At 36.9% G+C, this 12,951-nt stretch overlaps 1 long non-coding RNA gene across 1 annotated transcript; it reads left to right on the top strand.

Annotated features, from left to right (window-relative positions):
* The first annotated feature begins 4,761 nt into the window (after positions 1-4,761).
* Positions 4,762-12,623, top strand: LOC115920130. Its single transcript, XR_004062186.1, has 7 exons — positions 4,762-4,882; positions 7,785-7,951; positions 8,408-8,516; positions 8,994-9,162; positions 10,146-10,287; positions 10,936-11,031; positions 12,574-12,623. It is a non-coding gene; the product is annotated as an uncharacterized LOC115920130 (long non-coding RNA).
* The last annotated feature ends 328 nt before the right edge of the window (positions 12,624-12,951 follow it).

Raw genomic sequence — 12,951 nt, 5'->3', positions numbered from 1 at the left:
GTAATTTTTCATCATTACTAACACAAATGATGCTTTTGTAGATTCATATCTGTAAAGTAATTACCTATAAGTACATTTATTTTGTGTACACATGACTTTGTAATGGGGATTTATAGTGATTGTAAAATCAATAAACTGCACATGTCTGCAACCAAGCAAAAACCTACAAATTTCCGTGTCTTCATTTTTTGACATATATCTGTATATAATAAAATCATGACATTTTGAAGGTGTCTTTTTTGTCTGTTTCGACACTTTCCTTCCCGACATGGAATTATCAGTTTTTTTGAAAATCCCGGGGCAACATCACTTCCAGCGCTACTGAGTGGCTCTGCTTGGACAGGATGGTCAGCTGTTTCAGTTTCAAAGTTAGAGTGTTTATTATCAAGGTGATGGGTCGACACCTTCGCATAATATATTTACTTGCTGTATACGTTTCTTTTTGGCTTGAATTATGTGCTTGTTCTGGCTAAACCTCTGTCTGTGGACAAAGCGGTTAATGAATCACTTCTTCTCGCGTGGCGGGTGTATAAGCTTCTCTTGCTAGAGTATACTAGTAGTGTCCCATAAGGTCCACGTGGCGACATGCTTGTCTACCATCTTCCAACTCTACGGTGTGCATGGACGAAGAGATTGTGGATATCACCTTCCCTCTAAGCTGATGGTCCAGCCATGCCGTAGAACGATAACACGGCGACCGTACGTCGGGCGTACGGTGTCCTTGCGTTTTATATACTGCAGGGTGAAGTGGTAGCATCAGTCTGGCCGTACGGTCGCCGTATGGACCCCCTTCAGCCGCCTTGCGGCTGCCTTGCGTCTACCCTAGTAATTGTCAAAGAGCTATGGCCGCCTCAGGGACGCCCTAAGACGACCGTGCGTCATCACTTCAATGGCCGTACGGCAGCCGCAGCCCCAAAATTCAGAATCCACCGTGCGGCTTCCCTAACATACCGTGCGTCCCAAAAAAAAATATACACTTTTGAAATGGCTGCCGAATAACAAATTATATAATTCTGGGGGAAAAGTTTTATATGTATGGAAAGCTCTTAAACTCAACTTTCATTAGACACCAAAAAGTCCAAAAATAATTCATGCTTGGGTGAGCACTGTTCACTTTTGTAAAGGGTATGAATATTAGGTTACGCAGGAATTAGCCTTCCAATTTGTGAGAGGTAAATCCTTTGGAGCTTTCGGATTTGAGGATAGTGTGTAGGAATAGAAACAAAGAACACCGCAGCGCAGGCGCGGATCCAGGATTTCTTAGGAGGCGACCCAACTTTTTTTTTTTTTTGCTCCCGAAAATTTGAAAATCGCGCCGGCCGAAAAAGTCGCTCAGTGGGGGGGGGGGGGGGGGGGGGGGGGGGGGGAGGGGGGGGGGATCAGAGCACACATTTTTTTTGATCCTCAACAAAATTTCAATTTGCACCCCCCCCCCCCCCCTTGAGCGCCAGGGCCCAACCCCCCAAAAAGGTAAAAAATCACGTGATTTTACATGATTTTTTATCTCAAGGGGGGGGGGGGGGCAGGGCCCCCCGCCCCCCCCCCCTTGGATCCGCCACTGCCGCAGCGACATGTACGGGGAAATGCTATAAGGTAACTCCGGGTAAATGAGACATATTATTAGTATCCTTTTTATTCTTGTTATCTTATGACAATGATATAAATATATATCTATTACGTAACCCGAACATGATGTATATATTGTAAGGAGCAAACATTTCTTTAGGGGGAGGGGGAATTACCAGGTGGCATAATAGGCAATTGTTTTTTACGGGGGGGGGATGCGGATATTGACGATAACCGTCATTTTGTGGGGCTACAAACTACGTTTTAGCACACAAAGCTGCATTATTATTCTGGCTGTGTATTAAAAACTCTTCTATTGATTCTCAACATTTGAAACACTACTGTACAAAACTCAACTGAGTTCACTAGAAATCGGCACTTTGGTGACAATTGATGACACCTAAATAGCAGTAAAATACAATATTTTCAACTTACCGATGCTAGAAAGAATATATTTGAAAATTCAAATCGTGAATCTACTTTCAAACTTGCCGCTCAGCCACATCGTATCCATTGTGTACATTCGTTTGCAATTGTGTGTATTGTGTGTAATTGCTGCCTCTCAGCACGTAGTACAACGCTGAAGGGCCAATATGCATTAGCAATGACTCTATGCTTTGCTGGAGTGCGTTTTAGCTATGGCGTACTGTTTTTTTCTTATGTTGATTATTCATGAGGCTAGAGTACTTTGAATTCACCCACCATAACACATTACTTGATTGCTTATATTAATGTTTTTCACCCAGAAAAGTATAAAAAAGAGAAATTGCCAAGGAAAATAAGGAAAGAGGAATAAACGAGGACAAGTTGATAAAGATAAGCGTACCATAAATCCTCCAAATAGCATAATAAAAATATCACACAAAGCATGAGACTAATGCAAACACGCACCATTGGATATATGTTCATTGTTTATGAATCGAATTAATCAATATATCTATTTTCCGAACAGCAAGAGGGGGGGGGGGGGGTAGTGAACACTATTTAATGGGAACCCGAGTCAACCGATATTCGCTCAGTGGGGGGGGGGGGGGGGGGGGCGGTTAAGGAGCATTACTTTTTTTATACTTTTTTTATTCAGCAAAACAAAAATAATCGAGGGGAGGGTTTAACCCCAAAACACCCCCTCCCCCCTGCCTACGCGCCTGCGGAGGAGAATGGGTATCGGTTATCTTTATTAGGCCCCCGAGAATCACTACACCAACAAATTATGTAGGGATTTCAAGGATAAGGGAATCCCCACCGGAAACATATTATTGACCCATTCCTAATCGACCCCGAATCAACCGAGATTATCGGTTATTCATAAAAATTGCTATTCGCCAAATTAGTCCTCTGTCTGCGAAGTGGAAAATACTTATTTGGTTACTTGGTGTTGGCACGTTGACCGTGAGATGGTGCTGTGCAATTAACAGAATGCCAAGACAGAAAGTTCATCAGTTCAGTTTTTAAGATGACACACATGTGAAAATGTTGTGTTTAATATGAAATTTTGACATTAGGGTTATACAGTCTTTACTCTTAACCGTGTCTTAAAAAGGCGAATTATGATAATTGACATGAATTTTGTCTCTTGGTTGGTATTACATAATCCACCATCCTACTTATATAGAAAATGAAGCACTGTTAAAATTCACGGTTTTCCCATTATATCCCCAAGAAAAATAGAAAAGTAGATGTGCATGAAGAGTATTTTGTGTAGAGCAGTAGTTCATGCAGTCACGTTTCATGTTTAAATTTTATTTGACTACTGATGCCTTTTCTTGTAATCAATAGGTTTAATTATAAGCGATGATATTGTTAAGATATTAAAAAAAAAGTATACTCCTGCATTATCCAGCTGGTGAAAAATATATATCGTTTCTATAAAAATATAAGATAGGACCGCAATACATTGTTAGTAAAACTAATTAATTGGTGGATATAAGCACTACAACATAAATATAATAACAATATTTCTACTATGTATAGATATCAAGATTTTTGACAGGTACTAAGATATGGAGAAATGACTCTTATCAGAATTTGGGAAGAAAGGTTGGCATTATAGTGTAATACTGACTTTGTATCCTCACGGATAATTCATAGGTAATAAATTTCAAAATGGAGATCTATTAACTTAGGTGTAAACTCACCAGTGTTCATGAAACAGAACAGTGTATCAAATTTTCTTCTTTTTCTTCACTAATTTTCGTTTGGACCAAACTTTCATGCCATATGTTTGCAATCCCTTGTACCCATTTTCGTGTGCGGTGCTTGTGATTTTCAACAATTTTGAGCATTTTCTTTTAATTGTGATCGTTTCAAACCTCATAGCATATTCAATATCATATCCGATTGCTCCTTGGCAGTTTTAACATGACTGTATAATGGTATCGCATGAGTATATAACTCACGAGGTTTTTATTCTGCTGTCAAGAATCATGTAGCGAATCACAATATAAATACTATCTTGTTATGATTATTATCCCCGAACATTATTCTACCACTGTGGAATCTTTATTGTTTATATTCTGTCAACTAGTCACCTCTTATTCACGAAGCAAGGGGGTCTCTTTCTCATTTGCAAAATGGGTTACCTATCGTACCTTTTAGAGCAAACCTACATTGTGCTACTGACCAGGGATATGTGAGTTAAACTCACATATCCCTGTACTGACCTAGCTGTCTTGATATGACATGATAATGAATAACTTTGTGGTAAATAAGTTGTGATAGGCGTGATGATGAAAATAATAACAGAGATATTAAATACAATACAGATAAAACACAAAGGCAGTTCTAGTAAGTACAGTAACAAGGGCATATGAGCTTGAGTAGTCTTTTAAAGGTGTACGAGGGGTCTACCCCAGTCGAATGGTAGAGGAAATAAAGAGAGAAAGAGAGACAGAGACAGAGTGACACACACACACACACACACACGCACAGAAAGAGAGAGACAGAGAGAGAGACAGAGAGAGAGAGAGAGAGAGAGAGAGAGAGATATCCCAATGTACTTTGCACCAAAAACTGTATGAACTGTGCCCAAAATTTTATGTAGTGTGCATTTTTTTGGAAACTATGCCCTCATTTTTTGAATCGCCGGGCGTCCTAATTCAATGATCACGCCATCATCGACTGGGAGCAAGTAAGTAGTAAGAGGTAGCGTTAAGTTGGTGTGTGGAGATCAAAATTAAATAGGCCAGATTAGCCATATGTACGCGTACCATGTATCATTCATCATGCGGTGCTTCATCGTGCGACTAATATCTGCGCAGAAGCAAGACGTTAAGTTGATCTAACTTAATACTGAATCATGTCCTTGGTAACTTTCTAAGTATGTTCAATGTCATTCTAAGTTCTATCATCAAAATGGGCCAGGAGAAAAGTGTAAACTGAATGTAAAGGCATTATTAAATCTAGTTAACTGCAATGTTGAGTGTATCGTTAGATCTTGTTTAGTTGTTGGCCCATATGTCCGTTTCTGTGTGATTAAGATTTAGACCTAACTAGAAATTGGAATGCCTAATTAAAACTTTGAGTACAGCTTTCAAGGATTTCCCAGATTAAAGTGCCATGTATAGGTGTCTTTCATGTAAAAAAAATAATCATGAACTGCGCGTAAATTGAATGAGTGTGCTGCATGGGTACATTTGTTTTTGAAATGTCAAAAGACAAAAATTACACTGCACTGCCACCTTTTCTTGTAGTTGTAGAAATTAAAAATGCTTTTGCTCAAAATTTGATGAGAGTTTTGGGACACATATACTTTAAGATTAAGCAATAAATGAGTAATAGCTTCAGTTTCAAGTCTGACCTTATAGGGCTGCCCATCACATAGTTCCTCCTCATCTCGTGGCCGTCGTCATCACAAATCTCATCCTCCTTGGAGTTAACGACGACCCACCCATAACTGCCCAGGCCCTGGATTATCATGCTGCATCCCTAACATTCATCTTAGATATGCACAGTAAACGTTCTGTTGTGAACAAAGCAGCTCCTGCATAAGCTGTCATCTACATGTCTTGTGATCTTTGATATTATATACCCAGTTTTGTATTGTCTCTACTATCTATTTACTTATTCTGCGAAGGATACACTCCGCAGTTCTCCAAACCTGGAGGAAACCAAGAAGAAGAAGAAGAAGACTGGGTAATTCTGTGAACGGATAATTTACTGTCATCATTAGTAGCCTAGAGCCTAGGCTAGCTAGATCTAGTAATAGTAAAACTATTAACAGCACCAGTGACCACATGAATTACAAAAATAGTGGCAGTCACCGCTTTGTCGTTAAAAACTAACTAAAATTTTGATGAGATATGGTCATTTGCAGCTGGGATATCATTGATATGTTATCTTTTAAACACATGGAAATCTGATAAAAAAATATGAATTATTGTGTTGGTTGCATGACAATTACAAATGTTACACTACAATCTACGTCAAAATAGTTTTTAGTTTGTATTTTTAAACATCACTAAATAGATGTGTAAGAGGGCGCATTGGTGGCAGGCTTTCAGTGAACCATATCCTTCATCCCGCTTATAATAGGTAAGCAAGGCTTAGGGTTTTATTTGTGTTTGAATTGTTATATTTGATCAAATTGCTGCTATGTTTTGTTCACATCCTGGTTTAAACGAATTAGTATAATATAAGGCTTATGAATATGTTCAAGGAATAGGATATTTGTTTACAGAAAGGTGTAATCTAAGGCGAGAAAGATGTTACGTAATCAGGCCTTAAATTTCAACATTTTTAGGGCAAGGCCACTTTTCTGTAGGGCACATTCCTATATTACAGCACCAATGGGAAGAATTGGAAAGGGCACAAAAAATCTCCAAGGCCAATGAGAGGGGCATTGAGGCCAATCAAAGGGGCATCCAAGGCCTGGCCTTGGATGGCCTTGGATTAATTTAAGCCCTGCGTAATGTTAAGAGGCTGTGACTTATCATCTCTTTGATTACACGTAGATGAATTGGATGCGTAGTAGGCTATGCCTGCATGTACATGGTACTTGTAGAATGCATTTGTGCATACGGTCAATTGGGCCTTGCACTGCGCTTCCACTGAGGATATAGGGGGGGGGAGGGGGGGGGTGAATTGAGACAAGTTGCCGGAATGAGTGGGGGCATGAAGACTTCGGACAACACAGATGACAATATCAGCCTGAGGAGTTGAGTTGGTGCCCTTCATTTTGTCTGGGCACACCGCTATAACGTAACATTCTTAAATTACACCTTTCTGTAAACAAATATCATGTTGCTTTACTCATTGCAGATATAACGTATCAAAAATAATAACCCTAGTGACATTCGTTTGTCTCGCAATGTATGTATGAATGTCGTGATCTTTTAGATCCCTTGTTGACCATACATTGCGAGACAAACGAATGTCACTAGCGATATTATTTTCGATAAATATCATGTTCTTTGAACATATTCATAAGCCTTATAGAGTCTGTAGTTATACTAATTTGTTTAACCAGGATATGAACAAAACATAGCAATTTTATCAAATATAACAATTTAAAAACATAATAAAAACTAAGCCCTGCTTACCTAGTATAAGAGGGGAGAAGGTCACGCATGGTTCACTGAAAGCTAGCTGCAACGACCCTCTTACAGATGTAATCTATCAGAATTTCTTTTCAGGAAGGTAGGCCTACAGTCAATTCAATTTGATTTGATTTGAACAAAATATTTTCTTGCTGCACGTGCTAAGTAAAGCATACTTCCAATTTTATTTGTTTTTGTGTAAATTTGCTAAATTTGTTATGATACTTTTGTTAATCCAACAGATTGTTACAAAAGGAATTTGAGCCATGTTTACATGTTTTTTTGCTTCAGAATAATAATTTGTTACATTTCAGAATCAGCAATGAGAAACAAGCAAGTGGTCTTTGCACAATAACAAATGTATATGCGTAATAAGATTATCCACATTATTAGCCAATATGCCCTTGTTGGCACAAAAAAATGGAAAATCAGGAAAACTACTGCTCTTCAAACAGAGTGTAAAAAAGGAACTCACATGACCCCTTCATGCTATAATATCAGTAATATTAGGAATTACATTAATTTGTTTTCCTCAATCCATATGCTGGGCATCTTAACGAGCATCATTTTTTATTCAGAGCATGCATAACTAAATTGTTTTAATAATTATTTATATGTGATGAAAACAATTGTTAACATATGAAAAGCATTACCCATTCAATCAATTCAATTTTCTTCCTGTAGGATTCCCATACAAAGAGAACACAGCATTCGGGAAGTGAAGGAGGCAGTTTTCAGGAAAGACCGAAAGACTGCCCACTATGTACAGCCAAAAATTTGACCCGATTGTCCAATCACCTCTCTTCGGTTCATGGGATGAGCAAGGACGAGAGAAAAAAAATTCATGCAAGGTTAGTATTCGACAACACATTATATAATTACACTTCTGTTAGAAAATTCTATAATGAAGTGGATTCTATTTGTTAGAATGAAAATCATCTGATAGACTGTTAGACAAATGTGACTGGATGTTTACAAATGTTGTCTTGCCTAAATAATTTTCTCTTTCCATTGGCAACTATTTCATTATTGCATTTTAATGATTCATGATAATTCTTGTGCTTTGTTTTTTATACCCTCTTTCTTATACAAAGTTACTGACGTAGTAATAAGCGGATATAAAACCATATTTCTATATTGTTTTCTATTATTTCCCTTGGAACATACAAGAAAGAAGAATCATTGTAATGTGTATTTGTTTCATAATATTAACAAGGCAAGTAAATAATGAAAAACTTGAGAAAGAAATATGATTTCCGTATAACAGGTATGAATAAAAGTGTCATTTGCTTTGTTTCATGCTACAGACCAGAAATGCCAAAGCCAAAGCAGAGAAAGAACCTTGATGCACTGCCTAAAATACATAAGTACACCATCTGGAGCCTTGCAAAACCTTTTCAAGGACAGGAATTACAGGTGTGTAAAGTATTTACTGTACACTATTAAAACATGTACCATAACATGGTTTCCTTTTTTTAATTCATAAAGTGCACATGTATTGTTTTTATTGTTGAATACCTCCTCATGTCACCTGATTATCAATATTTCCATCTTTTGCTAATTTTTCATATTCAATTCAATTCTTAGTCGTTAATGGGTATCAAGAGAAGAAATGCTTTTGTTTGATGTCCTCTAATGACAATTAGAGACAGAACCCGTAAAGAGGTCCTTTGCAAAGTTTGCTACACTTAAAGAGAGAGCATTGCCAGTGATGTGTAAGCATCGTATTACTATCAGGTACTCTTGATTAACATTATCATATTATCTTTAAAATTGTGGAGAAGTATATCCACAACTATTTTTCAAATTGCAGGATACGTTAATGTAAGATATGTGCATGTATGTTATGATATTTTTCCTTTCTCTTTTCTCACTTTTCTGTATTTGAATTAGATCAACTAAGGCATGAAGCATCAGTAAGCTGGCCCAAACTAAAAATGCTACGGGACGACTTGATTCTTATTTTGCTGACAAATGGAGCCCACGAAGTGATGTTGTCGCCAAGATGCAAGTAGATCATGAGCAGAACGCCAAAAATCAAGATGGGAAGCAAGTGATTGAGGTAAAGTAAATCACTTCAACAGATCTTGAAAAGTTAAACACAACTGATTTCATTTGCAATATGTACCCTGAAATTATATCAAAATTATGATGAATGCTTGTTGAGAAAATGATGGCAAAATAAGACATTCTATTGAATCTAATTCATACTCTCCTGTGACAACAAGTGGCATTGACAGAAAATATCTTTGCACTGGTTCTCCTGTTCAGGAGATAACTGAGAAGTTTAATCAACTTTTCTCTGAGGAAGAGGATGGTGCTTTACTTTTCATTTACTTTTTGCTGAACTAAACTCAACCAAGGGAATATCAAATTATAATAATATGGTATATTTACTCAGGTTAGCCTCATCAGATTAATAATGTTTGCTCTGAGGGCCCTGCTATTTTTATTACCCCAGCACTGCCAGGTGTCCATTTAGAACCTGGGTCAAGAGGGACAAATGTGGGTAAAACACCTTGTCCAAGGATGTATTAGCACCGAGACTGAATCCAATCAAGGATCTCTACTATTAGAGTCAAGAGCCTTCACTAATATACCACAGTACTCCCAAAGCAAATACTTCACAAATGAACTGTGAAGTATTTAAGACAAAACAATTTGTAGCAAGTAATTTCAATATTATGATACCAAAAAATAATCTTATCAATAAAGATTTAGATTTTCAAAATAATTGGGAATAGACTACAGTTGGCTTTTAATTGATTATTCCACTCAACTGAAATTTTGTGGGATTAATTGGTCCATTAACTCGAATGTCCTGCGCAAATTTGGTCATTATGATTGCAATATGCATTAGTTACATTGCATGTCTGCATCCACAGAACCTGTGAAGCTTAATGCTCTGTAAAAGTATAGTATATGGTTATTTTATTTCATTTTCGAAAAAAAATAATTGATATTTTGTAATGATTTTGATCATAATACCTAGAAATGCATTCTTACAGTCATCTTTTACATTTAAACAAAATAAAAAATTTGCAGGCTGTCTCCCGGTAAGTGGAAAAGACTAGCAAACTACAAGGCATATAGTGTTTGAACCACGGCCCAGTACTATGCCTGGAGGCAGAAGACAACTTATAATGTAGGAGCCAGGGAGACAGTCAGGAGGACCCTTCTTTATGAAGTAAGTTAACTTTGACATGACTTTGTTTGTTTTGAATTACAGTCAAACCTGTCTATAGCGACCACCCAAGGGAAACACAAAAAGTGGCCTTTGTAGACGGGTGGTCTTTGTAGACAGGTTACTTTAGTACATGGTTCAATGAGAAACCCATTTTCAAGGGAAACAACAAGTGTGGCCTTTGTAGACAGGTGGTCTTTGTAGACAGGTGGTCACTAAAGCAGGTTTGACTGTGTATTTATGTTTAAAAAGGCAGTCATCTGTCATTCTTTTCAAAATGTAAAGTGAGGGTGGAAGGTGTTTTGTAGTACAATTTAGTACTGTTTTGTCACCCCTAGACTAATTTTGATACCTACTTCCTGTCATTCATGTCCTTCTTTTCGTCACATATATGTTCTCTTTTGCATGGATAGTTTTATCCCCCAGATAGTTTGCACATTGGGAAACCTACATCTGTGTACTTGTAGATTGGCTAGGTTGTTTACTATGTTGGTTGAGGTAGGGGTCGTAGCAATGGAGCCGTGTGCAAATGATCAGATCATTAACCAATTGAATCAGCTGACTTTATTCATGAGAAGTAATACGATTTTAAAGTAATTTTGAAGTTATTTTGAAAGTAAAATTATCTTTTTTGTATCTTTGATTTGAAAGAATGACGCATTACCTCCTAGTCCTACCCCTAGACCAAGCAACTCATCGGCCCCTTCCTGTTGTGTTGCCGCCTCCATCATATCTACTGTAAGAAATGTATGTATGAATATTATGCTGTTAAAATACTAATATTTCAATGTATTAACTGTGAAAAGTAATGCCATTATGCCGAATGTAAATGGGATACACATAATTCTGAACACTTATATATTTAATGGCCTTGATTGGTCTAATCATGTTAAAGGTAAAGACCAGTTATGGTCATGCGATTGTATTGTGAAAGAAACGTCGTGGAATCGATCAGAAAAGGTTGATCATCTAGCATCTAGCATCTGCAAGGTTCTGGAATCATCAAAATGATAAGAAATTTGGCCCATTCTTCGTAAAGTTACAAGCACTATACACAGAAAGATGTATATGGGACTACCCTATATCTCTCACAGACCATGAGAGAAACAAATTTACCAAATATATGAATTAGTAGGCGGTTTCCCAGCAAATTTTTTATCATCATGTATTAGTCAAACATATTCTTTCACATGATTGGTAATGAGAGCTTCCATTTCATTTTTTGAAATTGGGGCGTTTCCAATACTGGTCTTTACCTTTAAGCAAAGAGACAGCTTACACCTCATTCTAAGTCGTTGCTAGTGTGGTTTAATTAGTCTCTTTGTTAAACTCGTCTTTAGATCAAGCTTAAACCCAGCGTCGGATTAGCAATAAGTATAATATTGGCCATAATGTCTTGAATAAGATGAAGTGAGCTCATAGCTTCTACCTGCTCGTCTTTACATTTTAGTCAGCTCCTGCCACACAGTGAGAATAATCACAGACTTTCATTGTAAAATGACCATTAAAGGTACTATGTCCCATTTGCAGGCCAAAAAAATGAAAAGGTTAAATTCCAATGGCATTTGAAAGATAATACTAATTTAGAACTTCCCTAAAAAAGGTGGGGCTCGAAAATGTCTTCAAGTGGGAAAATAACGACTATTAGTTGTCAAATTGACTTAGGAGCTATAGAGCCAATAAGTAAAAAAATCTTCATTTTCGGACCAATGTACCGAATGGTCATACGTTTTATGCTGCGCAAAGATTCAATCAGTTTAATTTTGGCCATCACAAGAAGTGGGTTATTGATGTAGACAAATGCTCATGTACTGTTTAAAGCTCATTGTATGTACTATGTTATTACCAAAGAAGAAAAAAGCCAGTCAGTCACTCAATGGTGTCTGACAGTGAACTCTAGCAAGTAAACAGATTTCCTTACATAATTTGAATATTAGGGCACTGCTAACGTTTACATTTCACAGATAGGACATACATGACATATTCATAATTCCTGCAAAGTTATACAGAATTTGAGGTTGGCTGCAAAAGGGACATAGTACCTTTAAGAAAGAGTTAAATAGCAATATATTTTCAATATAAGTCAATAAGTCATGTTTGTATAATAAAGCTGCTTCATGCCTTCTATGCATAGTTTAATTGCAATTTCTCATTTTCTGTCTCTTTTCTATATTGGTTGAGGTTTGCATATATATACATTCATAAATTCATAAACAGATACACATCTTCATCTTTTTTTTAGTATAAGTGATTTATGAAATGAATTTGTTTGCTTCTTTTTACTTAAAGGACGATGACCCATCTTATATGCCACCAAGCCCACAAAGAGCAAACCTTTGGTAAGAAATTCTTGTGTGCATGCTATGTGGTTTCACCCTCATATTAAGGTGTCATATTGGTTATTTGAATTCCCAAATTAGACTCATGTTTAATTGAAAATTCATGAAAATACTATTGTCTCCTGTACTTGTTTCATTCAATATTTGTCAAGTTAATACTTATGCCAGGCAGACCCACTCATTGAAATGTGTTTAAAAGAGCAACTATTTTCAATTATCCTTGGAAAGTGTTTTGAATCTTGTTTCTAATTTGTCTGTACAATTCACATAGACCAAATCTTACATTGTCATATTTCTTCTTTTTTTGTTTTCAGAGAAAAGGAGGCTC

The sequence above is a fragment of the Strongylocentrotus purpuratus genome, unplaced genomic scaffold (genome assembly GCF_000002235.5).
Source record: "Strongylocentrotus purpuratus isolate Spur 01 unplaced genomic scaffold, Spur_5.0 spur5_scaffold_8, whole genome shotgun sequence".
Taxonomy (NCBI): Eukaryota; Metazoa; Echinodermata; class Echinoidea; order Camarodonta; family Strongylocentrotidae; genus Strongylocentrotus; species Strongylocentrotus purpuratus.
The sequence above is the reverse complement of the archived record's forward strand: the minus strand, read 5'-3'. Positions and strand labels throughout refer to the sequence as shown.